The sequence below is a fragment of the Sus scrofa genome, chromosome 1 (genome assembly GCF_054392235.1).
Source record: "Sus scrofa isolate SSC_HxYL_T2T_F1_AM1 chromosome 1, Sscrofa_HxYL_maternal_Yorkshire_Landrace_v2.0, whole genome shotgun sequence".
Taxonomy (NCBI): domain Eukaryota; kingdom Metazoa; phylum Chordata; class Mammalia; order Artiodactyla; family Suidae; genus Sus; species Sus scrofa.
Genome location: NC_139383.1, coordinates 39,913,143 through 39,921,087, shown reverse-complemented (window position 1 = coordinate 39,921,087; position 7,945 = coordinate 39,913,143). Strand labels below are relative to the sequence as shown.

At 40.4% G+C, this 7,945-nt stretch overlaps 1 pseudogene; it reads right to left on the bottom strand.

Moving 5' to 3' along the window:
• Window positions 1-3,035: 3,035 nt before the first annotated feature.
• LOC100738404 (DNA endonuclease RBBP8 pseudogene) lies at window positions 3,036-4,721 on the bottom strand (annotated as a pseudogene).
• Between the last annotated feature and the right edge of the window lie 3,224 nt (window positions 4,722-7,945).

The following is a 7,945-nucleotide window of genomic DNA, read 5'->3' as shown; positions in this document are numbered from 1 at the left end:
TAGTTGGCTTTGCTTATCGACAAAGTGGTTTGTACCCATTGTTTCAGACACCTTTGAAAGTGAAAAGGATAGTATTTTTTTTTTTTTAGTCTTTTCCAGGGCCACACCGGAGGCATATGGAGGTTTCCAGTCTAGAGGTCTATTGGAGCTGTAGCCACTGGCTTATGCCACAGCCACAGCAATGAGGGATCCGAGCCACATCTGTGACCTACACCACAGTTCAAGGCAACGCTAGATCCTTAACCCACTGATCAAACCCGCAACCTCATAATTCCTAGTGGGATTCGTTAACCACTGAGCCATGACGGGAACTCTGAAAGGGGATAGTATTCATAATTATGCCAGAACAATAGCTGTGAATATTTTCTCTCCCTCCTAACAAACCTAGCTTTATGGCATAGTTTTCAGACGACAAAGCTCTAGTTATATCCACTTCTTCCATATAGGGACTGCCTTGATTTTTGCCATGAGTTGTCCAGTTCAGGAAAATGTTGGCTGAGCTTAGGCTGTGTAGGTTCTGGGGCCCCTCTCTGATTTGTTGAATCTGCCTAAACCTGCATAATCTCTGGTTTTAGCTATAGTTTCTTTTTAGGAGTCTCAGCTAAAAACAAAATGCTGTTTTCATGAAGACAAAAAAAAAGAAAAATACTTATTCCAGATTTAATGCCTAGCAGCTGTCTGAAACTCTCTGTCCTAGGGACTAAGTGGTTCTTTCTGACTTTACCATGGAGTCCAAACTCCTCTCCCAAAGCATGATCTGTTGCCTGGCATGTACCCCAGGCTACTGCTTAATGACAGCTCTGCAAGGTAATGGAGCTCTCTGTCTTGCTGTGCTTTTGTAGACAATTTGAAAAGAAATTCAGAACCTAAGGAATGGGCTGTAAATAAAACTCTCACTCCTTCCTATGTGTTCTCCAGGGATTCAGAGAACTGAATCTCTGTGGCAATGTATAAGGCTCTGTTGACCCTTGTTTCTTTCCATATATAGGTTCCCCTGCATCTACCTAGAAAATGCAGTAATTTTCTCACCCTCAGTCTCGTCACTGTCCAGCAGTTTGTCTAATATCAGTATTGACTTTGGAGTTGGCCTTATCCCCACATGCCAGTTTGTTCTGCAGTGCATGCCTTTGTTAGAGATAGGCTTCTGCATGTAGGGTAGCACTTTAGCCCACAAACCTCAGTTGTATAAGAAATATAACTTTAAATGGAACGATTATGTTACTCACAGGTAAACAATGCTAATCACTCCCTTCACGATGACATTTCCATTTCTACCTTGTCTTGCCCCTTGCTTCAAGCTCTGTGTACTAGCAGCTCTGATTTTCCACCAAAAACAATATCAGCTATACTGATTTAGTCCCTACCGAATTAGCTCAGACACCTGGGAGACTTGAGATTAGTTTCTTGAGGCCATCATCACACAGCAGTCAACCTTTTTCCCAAGCATTCTGAACTCACTGAGCCAAGTCAGAAGGTAGAGAACTAGTATTTTGGAAAACTGCTCCTCTCTTTCAAGCCCTTTGTTATTTTCCTTAAAAAAAAAAAAAATTAAAAACTGACACTGTCCCTAACATGCACTACAACATGGATGAACTTTGAAGACATTATGCTAGTTTAAGTAAACCAGACACCAAAGAACAGATACTGTTTCATTCCAATCACATGAGGTCCTTAGAGTAGCCAAATTCATAGAGTCAGAAAGTAGAATTATGTTTGCCAGGGGCTACGGGGAGGAGGGAATGGGGGGTTAATGCTTAATGGGCACAGAGTTTCAGTTTTGCAAGATGGAAACAATTCTGGAGATAGATGGTGTTGATTTTGCCCAAAAATGTGAATGTGCTTAATGACATGGAATTATACATTTTAAAAGTGTTAAAATAGCTGATGCATATTTTACCACAATTTAAAAATAAATAAATAATGTTTTGTTTTGTTTTAAAAAAAGAAATATAACTTTATTTATGGAACTCCATAAATTCCATAAAGTGGTTTCCACCTAATCTCTGTCAATTCTAGATAATCTCAATTCAGGAAAGTTTTGTTTTCAGCTGATGAATGTATTGTATTTCCTAGAAGAAAACCAGACAAGTGTTTCCTCATCTTCTCTCATCAAATCCACTAGTTTTCCTGCTTCAGTGCCCATGTGCCTGCCATCCCCCCTGCTTCAATGGAAGAAATATCGCTATTTCTAAGGCAACGCCTTCACTACACTGTAGTTCTCAGACATGTCCAAACTTCTTACGGATTTCTCTCCTGAAATTATATCCCCCCTCCATGACCTTCAAGTAATTCAAAAGGTCAGGCTTTTTCAACTCAACAGTGTTAGCTCCCAAAACTTTTTTGTTTGCCTTTCTCACCCCCTGTTCTTCAGTGGTGACAATAGGTGCCTTGAAGTCTGGTTTGAAAGAGTAATGGGATAAAAGAGCATTTCCAGGGTAAAAAATCATTAAACAGTACAAAATACATTATCCTGTTGCACTTTGGTTTACAATGTCATTTTGTACAAAGTTTTACGGTGTCGAACTTTGACTTTGCCTATAGCAGGCTCTGAGGCAGACTGAAGAGTGCTCAGTGCCTCTGCTGAGACCACCACTGCTCCCCACCCCTCCCACTTTTTACCACCATGGATAGTAAATGATACCATTTCCATGAAGGCTGCAAAGAGGGCCGACACTAAATTCCTCCAGGAGTCCATCATTACGAATAGCCTTACTCTCCGTGTCATCTTTCGTAGCTCATACCATTTCAGGCTCTAGCGTAGCTCCCCGCCAGCCCCCTAAAACTCCATCGTAGCAGCCTGCAGGAATTCACAGTCCATCATCAGCAAATCCTTATATACTTCATCCTCATATCTAGATTTTTCCTTCACACCTTGCTCTGAATTCTGTCTTCCCCTGAACAATGGTGACCCTTGTCCTCCCACTGAGCCTGGAAGTGAAGTGACTCTCTTCCTTGTTGTCTCCAATTCTTCCACAGGGTTGTTTCCCCTAACACCCCTCTTCTGTATGTGCATAGCATCCTTCGAAGCACATGTTCTATAGAGGGATTTTAAAGACTGGATTTTCTTCTTTTACGTGTACCAGTGTTTTATCTGGAGATTTTTGCAGGGACTGGAGAAGAGACTCCTGTAAATAGGAAAATCTTTGGCTAACCCACAGCTCCCACTCAAGGCCTTACGGTTTGATGAAGAGCCTTTTGGAACAGGCTTCAGAGCCTCAAAGAGAGTCTCTTGCCTAAATATGATTTTAGAGGTCTCACTTCCTTGGCTTTTCTCTTGACGGTGAATAGCTGAAAATCGATCAGACAGATCCAGAGGTTTATCCATCACATAATCTCCGTTCATGGAAGACTGATTACCCAGTGGAAAAAGGAAAGCATTTTCTTTATCAAAAGAGGCTTGGGGGCAGCTTACTTCATCTTCATTTTCTTCCTCAATTTTCTTCCTCTTGGTTCTGCCTCCTAATGATGTCAGGGGTACAACGTGTTTATCGGTAACAGTATCTTTAATGTGATCAATATCATTCTGTTCACTTACAGGTTCACTTACATTTTTACTTATAAGCATTGGCTTGTTAGATGACAGGTTAGTGATCTTGTTCACTTCAGACCCAAGATTATGATGTGTGAAAGGGTACTATCTTCAGATTTTGATCTAGGTTTCTCCAAGGCATTGTTTTCAGGTGGTTTTTCTTCCCACTCTCTAAAAGAGAAGGCGGCAAACTTGTATTCAAACCTAAACTACTTTTCATACTAGAGGCAGCTCCAAATACAGGAGATGACCCCCGAGTAGTCAGTTCTTCTTGAGGAGGAGCCTTTGAAATCGAATCTGAAAATCTTCAACTATTTTCACTATTTCTTCGTGAAATAGGTTCTCAAAAGGTTGTTTCTTGTGATCTCCTTCCAGACAGTGGTAGAGCTTATCACCAAGAGGGCTCCTGGAGCCTCGAGATTCAGATTCTTCTTGAACACTAAGTCCAAGTGTTTCAGCAACAACTGTAGCTAAATTATCACCAGGACAACTGCTTGTTCCATGTGTTTTAGCTACTGGAGCCTGACTCTGATCACAAGTGTCGGCCACTAGAATTTCACCTTTGTTAGGTTTATGTTGTGGATGAGTGGAAGACCAGAACTTTTCTCAAGTCATTTGCACACCCAGAGTGCTCCACATTGGTCTGTGTTTGTTCCACATATAAGACATGAAGGTTCTCCTTTCTTTGTAGCTGGTTAGCACCAGGAAATGAAAAAGCTGTTATTGGTGAATCTGGAATAATGTCTTCCTCAGATTCAAGATCAGTTACTTGATGTGGCTGATCATTCTCAATTTTCTGCTGCAGCTGTTCAGAAAGTCTTTTATTTTCTTTATAGAGTATTCTTTTCATTCATAAGCTCTGGGATAAGTTTAAGATTCTGCTGCCAGATATTTTCAAACTCTTGCTGTTTCTTCTGCATATGTTCTTCAGTTACTGCACAGCGATCGCATAATCCTGCTCTTAATCCATCTTCTAAAACTTTAATGGTTTCATGAAGGACTTTTTGTTGCTCTCTCAGCTGTTGATTTTTGGTGAAGAATTCTTCCAGTCTCTGTGCATCTAAAATTCATTCCTTTTACTGTTTGTTTACTTTTACTTGTAAACCTTGTGCTTCTTTATCATACTTCTTTAGTTTTGCCCAAAGATCCCTGCAGAACCAGGGCTTCCACAACTGCCTCCCGAGACATTCATCTTGCTTAATATGCTTCACACTTCTATTGCCTAGTGTTTTTCAGACCTTTTCTGTTAACGTTATATATGCCTGAAGTTGTATTGCGCCAGTTTAAATACGGCCTGCAAGATTGCCTCGAGATCCTGGAATGCTTCAGCAGGGAAGCAGGCACCCTCTGGGGCTGTGAAGAAATGGCCGTTTGCTTTTCTCCTCTTTCCCTCTCTAATCTGCCAGTCCCCCAGCAACAATGCTACCCCCTTGGGGCAGCCCGCTATTGTTGTCTTTTTAGGGCTGCACCCATGACATATTGAAGTTCCCAGGCTAGGAGTCAAATTGGAGCCATAGCTGCTGACCTATGCCACAGCATAGCAACACTGGATCTGAGCCATATCTGCAAACTACACCACAGCTCACAGCAACACCAGATCCTTAACGCACTGAGCAAGGTCAGGGATTGAAGTCGCATCCTCATGGATGTTAATCAGGTTCATTACCTCTGAGCCACGATGAGAACTCCTTTCTACACCTTTAAACACATTTCCTGGGTAAATTCCTTCCCCTATTCTCTGATGCATCTCTCTCATACATTTCTGCTCCTCAAACACTATTTCCTCTTTATTCTACTAATAAAGTTGTATCTAATCTCAATGAAATAATAAAAGTAATTAGAAAAGACTTCCTCTCTCCATGAGCTTGTTCACCAATATGCAGGCATCTGTAGAGATATGGTCTGCATTCTAGTTGCATCTAACCCCAAACTTTAAATTATGTCCTGGATCCTGCATTGTCTTGCCCACCTAAGTGCTCTGTTCCTACAGTCATTCCCTTATCGACTGCACAACTCTCACTCCCAACATGCTATAATATTCCCCTTTAAACAAACAAACAAGGACTTTCCATGACTTCACATAACCTTCCAGCCACTTCCCCAATTTATGAGTTCCTCTTACGAAAAACTTTTCCAAAGGCCTGTTTGTACTGATTACATCCAATTCCTTTCTTGGTTGCTCTGGAACCCATTCTCATCACTCCTGTCAGAGGCACCAATGGTCTTCGTGTTACCCAATCTGAAGATCAGCTCTGGCTTCATCTCTGCCAGTATCTCATCCTCATGTGACAGTCACTTCCCTTGAAGTGCTTCTTCTTTTGGCTTCTGATCCATAACATTACCCATGTTTGCTTCCCACCTAATGGCCACTTTTTCTTAGATTCTGTGTCTGGACACTTCTACTCTTCCTGTTTATCAATGGAGAGGTGGTAAGGCTCAGTCTTTGAATCCTTTCTCTGCACTGCACATGTTCACTCCTTGGAACCTGACGTTAATGATCCAATTCAGCCCCATGTTTTTAAAGATCAACCATATGCTTCCAGTGACTCCAAAATATGTATCTTTACCATAAAGTTTTCCTCTGAGTTCCAGGGGGCCATATTCAAAAGTCTGCTTGATATCTGCCTGAATACATAATGGACATTTTTTTTTTAATTTTTTAGGGGCCACACCCACTGCATATGGAAGTTGCTGCAGCAACTTGGGATCTGAGCAGCATCTTCCACCTACACCACAGCTCACAGCAATGCCGGATCCTTAACCCATTGAGCGAGGCCAGGAATCAAACCTGCATTCTCATGGATTGGGTGCATTTGTTACCACTGAGCCACAATGGGAACTTCTATAATGGACATCTTAAACTTAACATTTCCAAACGAGAAGTGCTGATTTACCCCTACTAAACTTCTCCTGGGGTTTCCTCAAAGTATTAAGTGGAATTATGATTCAATGATTTGCTCCAGACAAAATCTTGTCATCTTCCTTGACACTGCCCTTTCTCTCCTGTGGGACAAGAAACCTCAGCATCTGATGCCCTGGGGTGAACTCCGCCAGTGTCCAAAGAAAATGCTTGAGGATCTGATGCTCTGATGCTACCACAGCAACCTCTTTCTGGCCCTGGCCTCTTGCCCTTTCGTCTCATCCCCTGTCTTCATGTCTTAGATGAAACCTCATGGAGAAGGAGGAGGAAACCCTTGAACTGACTTAGTGAAAACCTAAAATGTCTCAGTATCGCAACTTTTACTAAGTTTCAAAAAAGTGACCATATAAAATTTTCTGTTCTTCGGCAAAAATGAGACCTAAGTTAGTAACCAAGCTCAGTTACAGAAGAACAAAAATATACTTTATTATATGTAGGTCTGGACTGTGAATTCATACCCACTATCCTTGAGGTTTCTCTCCTCATGTGGCTGAAGGGCCTTCTTTCCTGACAGGCTGCCCAAAAAGGCTACATGCATCCCAGTGAGTCAGCAAGATGCTCTATAAAGGGACCAGAAGAAAATACTAATGCCCCCACTCATTTAATTTTATATAAAATTAGATACAAATTATTCTTTAGCAGGATATGTATATGGATTGACATTTGTCCTTTACTCTGGCACACATCAGTCACTTGTCATGCATGCAGTGTCCTGAGAAAAGAGGACATAACAGACAGTAATTATTCATCCCATTTCAGTTTACTATGCTGTACAGTTTTGTATATGGACCCAATTAAGCAAATTCATAAATTACATTATCTAGTTTTATTTAAAATGAGACAAAAAGATTGGGGAAATGTATTTCAAAAACTGAGGATTTAAAATAAGGCTAAGAACATACAACCTAACAACAAAAAAAGAGTGCTAATATGTATTCTACTTCTAGTGCAAGCTTTTTGTCAGCTGCATTCTAGGGTATACATTTGGAGCATAAAAATAGCTTTAACAAAAATAAATTTGGCCAAGGAAGTTCAAAATTATAAGAGCCCTTTAAATATGAATTTATGTCCATTATTACTGAAAGTAATACTCAACCACTCAACCCTAAGTGTATATTTGGCCTCAAACTAGTAGCTAGCTGTAATATGAAGCCATGTATAATTAGCAAGATAATATACAAAAATATTATTTATTTTTGTCTTCATCTCATTCTCATTTATATTTTATGTGTTATAATATACATGCTATGTTATTATGGCAATGTATGCACATGAGTTATGAATAAATCTACAAATATGAGGTGGATAAACATTTTTATTCATGGGGTACAAAATAAAAAACATTTACAGATCATTGCTCATTAGGAGAGCAATTATCAAGGCTGCTCCTAAATCTTATAGTGGAAACCGTAGAGTTACACAGTGCTTTAAAAAGTTTATTAAAGAAACGGTCTCCTTTGGGACCGCCATCATATTTTGTTCTCTTCTTGGATGTT